This window comes from Lathyrus oleraceus, chromosome 6, assembly GCF_024323335.1.
Source record: "Lathyrus oleraceus cultivar Zhongwan6 chromosome 6, CAAS_Psat_ZW6_1.0, whole genome shotgun sequence".
Taxonomy (NCBI): domain Eukaryota; kingdom Viridiplantae; phylum Streptophyta; class Magnoliopsida; order Fabales; family Fabaceae; genus Lathyrus; species Lathyrus oleraceus.
The window spans coordinates 438,542,245-438,554,567 of NC_066584.1; positions in this window are offsets into that span (position 1 = coordinate 438,542,245).

The following is a 12,323-nucleotide window of genomic DNA, read 5'->3' on the forward strand; positions in this document are numbered from 1 at the left end:
TTGGGAGATGTTACTCTGAGGAGTTTAGCATCATGAGGTCAGATCAGCAGTGTTCCACAGTAGTGTGATACTGGGGGAGATCTTTTCCGTCGAGCGGAGATGGGAGTGGAGCCAAAGGACGTTACGCGATCAGCGCGACTATCGGGGTTCAATCGGAGAAAAGGAAATGTTGAGGCATTTTCTGGAGAGCGGGGTTCAATCGGAGAAAAGGAAATGTTGAGGCATTTTCTGGATATCGGGGTTCAATTGGAGAAAAGGAAATGTTGTGACATTTTCTGGAGAACGGGGTTCAAATGGAGATTGGAGTTGAAGATTGTATTCGGGATGAGGTCCTCAGGATTATCTTCTGTTCATGTGTCACCTTAGACTTTGGCTGAGGCCAATAGAGGTCGTTATGGGTGTCTTCTGAGGAAGAGATGCACATGTTACCTTCCTTTTGTGAAGGTGTACCCTCTGATATGTCGCCCTCAGAGTGGTGTTTGGTGTTATTTCCGATGTTGCCAGCGGAATTATCACGAGAAATTGGAGATCGGGGTCCAAATGGAGAAAGGGAAATGTTGAGGCATTTTCTGGAGAGCGGGGTTCAAATGGAGAAAGGGAAATGTTGAGGCATTTTCTGGAGAGCGGGGTTCAAATGGAAAAAGGGAAATGTTGCGGCATTTTCTGGAGAACGGGGTTCACAATGGCGATCACAAGTTATCGTCAGGCGACTGGGGTTCAAATGGAGAACGGGGTTCATTATTTTGGCAAACGAGATGTTGGGGTTCAAATGCAGTGATCCGGAATCACTTGTGCGAAAAAAAATATCGGGGTTCAAATGCAGTGATCCGGGATCATTTGCGCGAAGAAAATTTCGGGGTTCAAGAAAAAGCATTAGAAAGAGATGATAATCCCCAGCGGATATGTGGTGTTCAGGCCATGGTTATCCCTGCGTTACCATTTATTTTGGTATCCAGGTCGACGCTTCTGTTTCAATATTCAGGCCGACTTTCTCCGTTCCAGACGGATTTTTCTTTTAAGATTGTTTCTTTGCCGATTCGGACAGGCATTGTTAATTATTTTCCCATCAGAGTGCAAATTGTTCGTCTGTTCTTGGTATTCAATCACTCTTCATCCTGATCATCTGAAAGCCGAGGCTATTCATATCGACAGGTTCACAGTGGATTGAATAGGGGCAGCTGTAACACCTCAAAATTTGCCCTCCTCTCTTGGGACTAGTTGAGCATATTGCATATCATTTGTAGGTCATTAGTCATTGCATATTGCATATCATATGGCAACATTGAGCAAGTCATCCTCCTAAGTCTTGATCAGAAGATAAAAGAGGTTGAGATGCAAGCTGAGGGTTTCATTGACTGAATTAATCACTAATCATCTGAGGGTGTGTGATTCAAATTAGGGTTTCTTGATTCTCAAGGAGATTGAGCTTGATCTTGGTTGCAATGATACATCATCATCATCATGGTCTTGATATCATCCAAGAGATTGATCAGATACCTTGGGATTAGGGTTTTGACCACTGGTCAACTCTAATCAGTCTAATCAGTTGTATTGGGCCAATCAGGGCTTGTGAAGGAGATGGGGTCTACAATGGATATGGGGATCATCATGTGATTACATTGAGCTTATGGAAGCTAGGGTTTCATCATTGAGCCATTTCATCAGGAGTTTGAGGTTCAACTTGATCAGTGCACAGCCAAATTCATCTATCAATCAGAAAAGTCAACTGTGGTCAACTGGGCCTGAATTGATGGATTTGGAGGTGGGAGAGGGTTGGATACACTTCATTCATGTCTAAACAAGTTTCATTTGACATTTCAAACATCAAGAATGAAGAAAATAAAGTCAGATGGAAACTTTCCAAAAATAGAAAGTGACCTATAATTGAAAGTTTCCAAAAATGGAAAGTTTTTCATCTCAAAATTACATGTCCAAAAATGCTTGAAATGAAATTTTGTTCAACATGAAAGTTGTAGATCTTGCTCTCACCTTTCCAAAAAGTCCAAGAACATGAATTTCTCATGTGTGGTTGGCAAGTTATGATCAAATCATTTTCCAAAAATGTTGATTTTCAAAGTGGCATAACTTTCACATGGAATGGCCAAATTGGGTGATCTTTCTTTGAGCAAACCACATTTGACATGAACTTTCATGATGCATTATTACATTTCATCAAAAATCATCATAGCAAAAAGTCATTTTTCAAGTGATTCAATTTGAAAATTGGTGGGAAAAAAGGTGATTTTGTGAAATACATGGATTTTGCATACCAAACCATTTCAACACATTCCAAATGACATTTAGAACTTGCTTGAACTAATTTTGGACTGTTGCATTGGCTGATTTTGCAAAAGGACATATTGGCCATTTCACATGAAAACTACATTTCACTAATTTCATTTGATTTTGTTAATTGTGATTAGCAAGTGGATTAAGTCATGGTATAAAAGGATAATTATAACAGAAAATCATAATCAACATTTCACAATTTCAGATCTAACAAACTTTCCCTCCAAAACCTCTCAATTCTCTCCAAAAAATTTCACACTTTTTTCATCATTTCTCATTGAATTCATCAATCTTTTGGCTGTTTCTTGTTGGATCCATCATCTACATGTATCATTGAGGATCTGTTTCAACAAAATCGTGGCAAAAGAGTGAAGAATTGGAACTGTTACATCCAAGCTCATCCATGGCATTTTGTTGATTCTTCAAATTGGAGCATAGTTGAGCTAAGGCGACCATTCCAATCATCTTACACATCATCAAACTGCTTCTGTTTTGGTACTTTGGACCTTGAAGCTTACAAATTCATCACTGCCATCATCATAAGGTAAATTTTCGAATTCCTTAATTACTCAAACTATGACATGGCTTGTATAGATCCTCTATTGTAGAGTGCACAGCAACTTGAATCATGAATTTTCGTTGATTATTGAATGAGATATTGTGATTTTAAGTTTGATGTTCCAATCTTTTCTTGCTCGATCTGGACTGGTTAGCTTGAATTAGGGAAAAGTGTGTTAGGATTATTGTTGTACGTGACGAGACGAATTGAATGATGTATCATTTGTTGATTTTGGTTGAAAAATGTTCTTGATGATTTTCTGGAATTGTTGTTGTTGTTCTTGATGAAGAACACGCTTGGAGATGTGTTTGATCCGTAATTGCCTTGCCTGCGTTTGAATTTGTTGTTTACCGCGTGTTTGAACCAGTAGCGTGCTGCCAGCACTTTTAATAAAACGATGCGTTTTGGTTTCGTTGCTCAATAATTACAAGTTTGCCACTGTGACATATTAAATCATTTCATTTCATTTCATTTCTTTTTCTTTTTCCAATTTCATTTCATTTTGATCAATGATCTTCAAAAATCCATAAATCATTCATTTCTTGTCCAAATTTGATGAGGTTTTTTGCACCATTCTCCTTGTGATGTGTAGTTTCTTATGATGATTTTTAATATTTTTGTGCACGTATGGAAAAATAAAATTGCCTAGGGTTTGATTGAATGTGTCCAATTTGTGTATACCATGCCATTTTGCTTGTGAAATCTTGATGCTTCCATAGAAATGCTTGAAATTTTTTGTGCATGTTCTAGACTCTTTTCTGGTGATTTTGATATGTGGTTTGCAATTTTTGGATCCCTGGTTGATGAGATATGATTTTTTGATTAGAGGTGTGACAATTTGTGTCACACCATGCTTAGTGCAATTTCATGATTTTATTTGATGTGCTTAGGGACATTGGATTGAGTTGAATTTTTGCATGATTGAACATATGGATGTTGAGAGGACATGTGAATTTTTATGGAATTTTTGGTGACATTTCCTATTTGATTGGAATTTTATCCCCTGTTTGGTCATTTGTTGATTTTTTTGTGACACATGTTTGTATTTGATTTGAGAAATGCTGGTTATTAATTGGATGGATGTGAAATTTGACATGTGACTTCTAGACACATTATAGGTCATTGTGGTTTTGATCCCATTCATTTATCATGTTTTGTCACTGTTTTATGATTGATGGAAGTTAATGCTTGTTTTGATGCCTTGTGTTGGCTTGTTTGAATTTGTGTTGACTTTCTGATTTTCATTGACCTACTTCCACTTATCCAATTGCCATGAAATTTGGTATGCTTGACATGATATGTGTTCTGTTTAGGCTGGAATTTTTGTGGAATTTATTGAAATGTTTTGATTTTGATGTGATTGATGAGTCATTCTATTTGGTCCTTTGAGGTTGAAAATTGCATGTTTTGTGCCTTTTCTTTCATGAAATGATAATGGTGAATGATATGAGCATGGGACCAATTGGTTTTGGTTTTTAATTGATTGATTGTGATTTTGGATAATTTTCACTTGCTGTTTTGGATTTTTGATCTCCTTTTGACCCTAGGCTTGTCCTAGTGGTCTTGTTTCTCATATTTGAGTTTGGCTTTTCAGGTTGAGATGCAAATGCCTTAAGGAGATTGCTTCAAGTTAATTGAGTTTGATTTGGTTAATTGTTGTGAACTAACTTGGTTTATTTTGTAGGATGCTTGGCTCACTTGAGTTGATTGTGCTTTGCATAGTGCATTGTCTGATTATACATTGACTGTTGGTTCTATACTGTCTGTTGTGACTTTGTGATTGGTATACTGATTGTATTTTATTGATTTCAGGTACATTAGTTGCTAATAGTTCTTTGAGAACATGCTTGCTGTTGCTTGGTTGTTTAAACCAATTGAGGTAGACTCTCTTGTCTCCATGTAGTCTGGAAGACCTGGCCTGTTACTTGGCCAGGCAACTGTCTGAAGTCCTCCTTAAGAGGCGATGTTTGTGATTGTTTAACTTTGTCCCCAAGCAGGAAAAGACCTTGATTAAGGCAATTGGCAGAACCCAAGGGATGTGCAATCCATCCCCTGCTATTCTTGTTGAGTCGTCCCTCTGCTCACACCATTGTGTTGATGCATTGGGACATTAACCCAAGATCAGTTGAGTCAGAGTCTTGAGTGTAGAAGGGTTCCCACTTTCTGAACCCACACTCCTTTGTCTGAAGCTCTCCCTGGCCAGGGATAAGAGCTGTGAAGTCTCATCTTCACTCACCTTTCATCTGCTTCACCCTGACTCTCAATGTCAGGGTTAAGAGCGAACACTACCCTGTACAGTTGGCTTGCTCTTGCAGCCTCACCTTTGTTTGAGCCTCACTTGACTGGATATAGTGTGTGCTACTTGTGAATGTTTGCTTTATTTTGATTATGCTTGCATGCTTTGCTTTTTCCTGGTTAGGATTAGCTTGTTGTTGTGCAAGTAGATAGAAACCATAACATAGGGCAATGATGCATGATAACATCTAGGCTCGAGTTAGTCTCCCTAGTTGTGTCTCCCTCTGTTATCTGGATAGGCTAGTCTTTCTCCCCTGTTGAGGGGAACTACGTTGCCCTGATCCTCATACCAGATGAGGTACGTAGGCAGGAGGTCGTGCGAGGTCTCTCCGGGCACTTTTTTTTCTTTTTGTGTGTGTTTGCTTGACAGTTGCTAGGCTCGAGTTCCCGACTCCTTAGTAGCTTGTTGTTTGTTTCTTCTTGTGTGTGTAGGAGATGGATGTAAGCCCAACCATTGGCATTCCGTATCCTCTTGTTGTGTGCTTGGAGTCCGGTATAAGTCCATCAAGTGGCATCTGGTTTCCAGTGTGGGTTGTTTGGTTCGGAAGCTGATGTAAGTCCAGCTATTGGCGTTCGGGTTCCATGTTTGCCTTTTTGTGCGTGTGTTTGTTTCGGCGTGCGTGAGCCGAACTACGGTAGCTCTGATTCTCGTTCCAGACGAGATACGTAGGCATAGGACGCGATGTCCTAGCGAGCCCTCTTCCCCCTTTTCCCACCTGTGTTGTCTTCAGTGTGTGTGTGTGTGTGTGTGTGATGTTTGTTTTACCAACCTTTTTTCTATCTTTTGAGCGTGGATCCCGTCGAGTACGACGGACGTGAGGGGTGCTAATACCTTCCCCTTGCGTAACCGACTCCCGATCCCATTCTCTTTGGTCGCGAGACCATGCTTTTCCCAGGTTTACTCTAAGCGTTTCCTTTCCCTCTTTTGGGATAAATAACGCGCGGTGGCGGATCTGTGTTGTTTTGTTTTAGCCTGTCGGTTGTTTTTCGCGGATGCGACAATATGCATCTGCAATAGGATCTATCATGTATGCCATGTTATGTACTCGACTAGATGTCTCGTATGCTTTAAGTGCAACGAGTAGGTACCAATCTGATCCTGGTGATGGCCATTGGGTAGCTGTTAAGAATATCCTTAAGTACTTGAGAAGGACTAAGGAATCATTCTTGATATATGGAGGTCAGGAAGAATTGGTTGTAATTGGTTACACTGATGCTAGCTTCCAGACAGATAAGGATGACTTTAGATCGCAATCTGGTTATGTGTTTTGCTTAAATGGTGGCGTTGTAAGCTTGAAAAGTTCAAAGCAAGATACAGTTGTTGATTCTACAACCGAGGTCGAGTATATTGTTGCCTCAAGTGCAGCAAAGGAAGTTGTTTGGATCAAAAAAAAGTTCATTAGTGAACTTGACATAGTCCTGGCATTGTGGATCCCATTGGTCTCTATTATGATAACAATGGTGCTATCGCACAAGCTAAGGAGCCTAGATCTCACCAATGATCCAAACACGTACTTAGGCGTTATCATCTCATTCGAGAGATAATAGATAGAGAAGATGTGAAAATATGTAAAGTACCTACACTTGACAATATTGCTAACCCACTGATAAAGCCTCTTGCGCAGCAGAAGCATGATGGCCATACTAGATCAATGGGCATAAGGGGTATGCCTGATTGGCTCTAGTGCTAGTGGGAGATTGTTGGTGTAAGCCCTAGAGGCCAATACTTTTGGTACTTGTATCGAATTATTTATTAATAATAAAAGGCATTTTTCTTTATTATGGTTGATTAATAAAGTCCCTGGAATAGATAGTCCGTTTAATGTATTAATTGTGACTTAATCATGAGAACACATTAAACATAAGGACAATATTCTTAAAGTATCCGTAGTCGAGCTTTAGTGTGAAGTGGGATAACATTAAAGCATTAAGCCTATTATGTTTGTAGACTGATGATCACATCTCATGGATCATGGATAAAGAGTTATCAAGTCTTAAACATAGGTATGAATATTATGAGTAATATTTATATCGGATTGACCCGCTATGAGAATACTATATAGAAAGTTATGCAAAGTGTCATAAGTTATTCTCATGGTGATAATAGTGTATACCACTCTTCGACCTGAAACCACTATGGATCCTAGATGTAGAGTCGAGTGCTTTATTGCTGATCCAACGTTGTCCGTAACTGGATAACCATAAAGACAGTTGATGGGTACTCCACAAAGCATGCTGAGGGACATGAGAGTCCAAGATGGAATTTCCCCATCCTGCGTAACAGGATAAATGTCTATGGGCCCAATATTGAACTGGACAAGGGTGACACGGTCTATACCTTGTGTTCAATATAGACATAAGGGCAAAGGGGTAATTATACACATAATTATTATCACAAGAGGTTTTGTCAGATCACATGACATTTTCGTGTCTTGGGTGGCAGTGATGTGTTGCTAGATACCGCTCACTGTTTATTATGTTAAATGCGTGATTTAATATAATTGCCAACGTCGCGAAAACCTACAAGGTCACACACAAAGGACGGATTGATGAGAAATAGAGTAACTAAGGAACACCATAAGGTACGGTGCACTTAAGTGGGAGACGAAATATGGTAAGGTACCAAATACTTAAGTGATTTTGGCATATTATGAGATATGGGCCAAAATACACTTAAGTGGGCTTTTTAGCTTGAAGCCCACACAAGTGGTTCTATAAATAGAACCCCTTGGGTAGAAGCATTGTCACTCCACAGAGACTCAACTCAAGTGAAGAGTTGGAATTTCATTTCTCTCTCTCTCTCACACTCAAAGCCTTCATTCGTACCAGCTAGCACTGAGATTGAAGGAATCCATTCGTGTGGACTGAGTAGAGACGTTGTCATCATTCAACGTTCGTGATCACTCTGTGGATCTGTATCAAAGGTTTTGATCGTTACAAGAGATCTACACCAAAGGTTTGAATCGCCACAAGAGGTAACGATTCTATCACTGATCATGCCCATTTGTAAGGATCATTAAAGGAGAAATTTTTAAATTCCGCTGCGCCTTGGATGGCAATTCTCCTTCACTTACAGCTGCCCCTATTTAAGGACATTCTAACTGAGGATGTGAAGGTTAAAATCTTCATATTGACTCAGTCGGATGGGCTGAAATAACAACATATAGAAACAAATTTTGGTCCCTAAGAGACCTCATGATGCATATGATATGAATGTAAAAGCAAATTCTCTGTGGGGAAATTTTGTCACAAAGAAAAAGAAATCAGAGGGACCGAAGGTCCGAAGGAGCACAATGCATTCCATAAGGGAAACTCACTGGGGAGACAGAGACTCTGAGGGGATAAAAAAAGGTTGTGCGTAGGTCAGGCTACGACTTAGAATTGCTGGGGGACTAGAGGAATTCCATAGAAAATGGAAAGACTCGGCCGGGGAAACAAAAGAAACTCCGTAGGGGAAACAAATAAATTAGAATAAAACGGAAGTACTCGAATCATGCAGGAAAAATTATTTAACTAAAGAAATACGCACTCAAATCAACTAGGGAAGAAATAAACTTCAACACGGGCGGAGCAAAAATCTATTATCCACTACCTGTTACTGGGTAAGGAGATAATAAAGATCCGACATAGAGGACACCCGTCATCGGTTAGGATGAACATATCAAGGATGAATCACTGAGGGCCACCAGGAGGGTGTATTCATTACCGGTTACTGGGTAAGAATAGCCTCGTTGGGGAAAAACTGTAGAAATGGATTTACAACTACCGGTTACCGGGCAGAAGACCGAAGGGAGAGAATATTCGTCACTAGTTAAAGTGAACATATCAAGGATAGACTCAAATAAAAGAAAACCTGTCATCGGTTAAGATGAACATATCAAGGATAGACTTGCCTGGGGATGTTAAGGAAGATATTCGTCATCGATTAAGATGAACATATCAAGGATAAACTGCCTAAACAAAAAGTATGAATTATATCTATCGAATGCTGGATAGAATACCAGAAAGAGAATACTCGTCATCGGTTAGGATGAACGTATCAAGGATAGACTCCGAGGAGAGAAATAGGGATTACATTTATCAGTCACTGGATAGAAGACCACAAAAAGGATATCCGTCACCAGTTAGACTGAATATATCAAGGATAAACTCTGCAAGGGGAAGAAGCAGGATTTACAACTACCGGTTACTGGGCAGAAGACCGCAAAGAGAAGGAAACCCGTCATCGGTTAGGAAGATCATATCAAGGATTAACTCTCTAGGGAATAAAAATAGGGATTACAACTACCTTTTTACTGGGTAAAATACCAAAAATGAGAATATCCGTCATCGGTTAAGATGAACATATCAAGGATAAACACGAGAAGAAAATATCTGTCACCGGTTAGGATGAACATATCAAGGATATACTTCCTTGGGGATTCATGAAAGTGAATCCACTGGGGAGAAAAAGGTTGCTTCTGCCGGGTATTGGGCAAGAAGTAAGAAACTGCAAACTAAGAAGAATATTACCAGTTACTGGGTAATAAACTCTTAGGGGACCTAAAGCGTCTATCTAGGTAAGATCTAGAAAGAAGCGGTCAATCAAGACTCAACTCGATGAGGATATAACTCAAGGGGAGTGGTTCCATCCAGATAATCAACTATGGAGGAAGCTGAAACAAAAATCATTCACAAGGAAGTAACTCGGTGGGGAAAGGAGAAAGGTTAAAGTTTTTCTGCTTAAGGGGATGACACTCTACTATTGGAGGAGGACACACACCAAACTTGTATGCGGATGAAGTACCACCATAATAGAGAATCAAAATCACAAGAATGAATCAACAAGTGTGATGATGCAGTAATGAAATTATGTGAGTGTATATGTATATGTATATGCATATGTATATATGATGATTATGCTGACAAAACGATCGCAAAGGATACAAAGGTGCCGCAGATTTGAATCATCGATACAATTCTCGGTCAATCCACAAAAGACGGAGACAACTGTTGGAAAAAGAGAGATCAACATCCCAAAGGCTTAACCCTAGCTGGGGAAGGAGGAGATCTGCTGAGGAAAACTGTTATCGAGTCTGCAGGGAATTTTAGGTCAACACCATATCAAATGGGAGACAATCATGCAGGGGATAAACACGAATAGCTGCTCAGAAACCAGGAGGAAACCCCGACTGGGAGCGAATCTGATGGCGATTGGCAAGGAAAACCAAAATTTCTGTTGCAACCACGCGAACTGCTGAGGAAACCTGCTCTTACTCCATTAGAGACCAAAATCAGTTGGGGAATAAACACTCCGCAAGGGACAAATCAACCATCTCAGCCGGCTACTTCACCGGGGAATGGTGAACAAAAATCGTCCGGAGAAATCAACAAACATTGAGTGTTCAATAATGTTGTCGGGAATGAAAGAGAAAATGCGCCTACTACTTAGGGAGAACCAACAATGCTCCATACTTAGGGCTTACTTCTTTCGAACCATTGTTGATATTCCTTTTAAATGAAATTGATTGCTTAAAGTTCATGCTTTTATATGTTTAAGAAAAATGATTTTGATTTTTTTAAAAATTTAATTTCAAAAAGTGATCATAATAAAATTTAAATCTATTTGACTGAAATAAATAAGAGTAGAAACAATTGGATAAAAGCCCAACTTTATTTAATAGAATGATAGTCTGTAAATGACAAGACTCCATAGATCTTTACAAAGTTGAAAATGGTAATTTACATGGAAAATGGGTATATCGAATATAATGATCACTAATCCTTCCACCAACTCTTGATATCCATTGTGCTCTTGATGGTTGCTAGGGACAATGGATCGACATCGACCGTTGTGCTCAAGAATGTTTTTGAAACTGAAGATCAACAAGATGCAGTTACTTACCATAATCCCTAATTTTTGCATAAATTGCCCCAAGGTGGGGTACTCAATTTATCTAGATAATTCTTTTCTGTTTTATGTCTCTAACTTTTGCCTGGACCGCCCTTTCGGGTTTTCAATCCACCGAGACGCTCATTTTTGCCTAAGCCGCCCTTTCGGGTTTTCAACTTAGCGAGTTGTTCTTTTCTTTTTTAGGCGAAGTATTTCTTGACTACATCTGCATTCACAGGACGAGTCAACTCTTCACCATCCATAGTTGTAAGAATCAAAACACCGCCTGAAAAGACTCTCTTAACAACGTATGGGCCTTCATAATTAGGAGTCCTTTTGCCCCTAGAATATGGCTTAAAAGATAGAATCTTCTTGAGCACAAGGTCACCTTCTTTGAAAACACGAGGTATGACCTTTTTATCAAAAGCTTTCTTCATTCTCTGCTGATAAAACTGACCATGACACATGGCAGTCAACCTCTTCTCTTCAATCAAATTCAACTGATCAAACCTGGTCTGACACCATTCAGCATCAGTCAACTTGGCTTCCATGAGCATACGCAATGAGGGGATCTCTACCTCTACTAGGAGATCTGCTTCCATGCCATATACAAGAGAGAAAGGGGTTGCCCTTGTTGAAGTGCGGATGGATGTACGATACCCGTGCAGAGCAAATGGGAGCATCTCATGCCAATCCTTATATGTTACAACCATCTTCTGAATAATCTTCTTGATGTTCTTGTTTGCAGCTTCAACAGCCCCATTCATCTTAGGTCTGTAGGGAGAAGAATTATGATGTGCAATCTTGAAGTCTTTACAAAGAACTTCCACCATGTTATTATTCAAGTTCGATCCATTAGCAGTAATGATCTTACTTGGCACACCATAATGGCATATAATATGATTCTTGATAAACCTTACAACAACTTGCTTGGTTACATTTGCATATGATGCCACTTCAACCCATTTTGTGAAGTAGTCAATGGCCACCAAAATGAAACGATATCCATTCGAAGCTCTGGGCTCAAGCATGCCAATCATATTGATTCCCCACATAGAGAAGGGCCATGGGGAGGAAATGACGTTCAATAGTGTCGGAGGAACATGAATCTTATCTGCATATATTCGACACTTGTGGCATTTCTTCACAAACTTGCAACAGTCAGATTCCATTGTCAGTCAATAGTAACCTGCTCGCAACATCTTCTTCGCCATTGCATGTCCATTGGAATGAGTACCAAAGGAACCTTCATGGACTTCAGTCATCAACAGGTTTGCTTCGTGTCTATCTTAACATCTGAGCAGAACC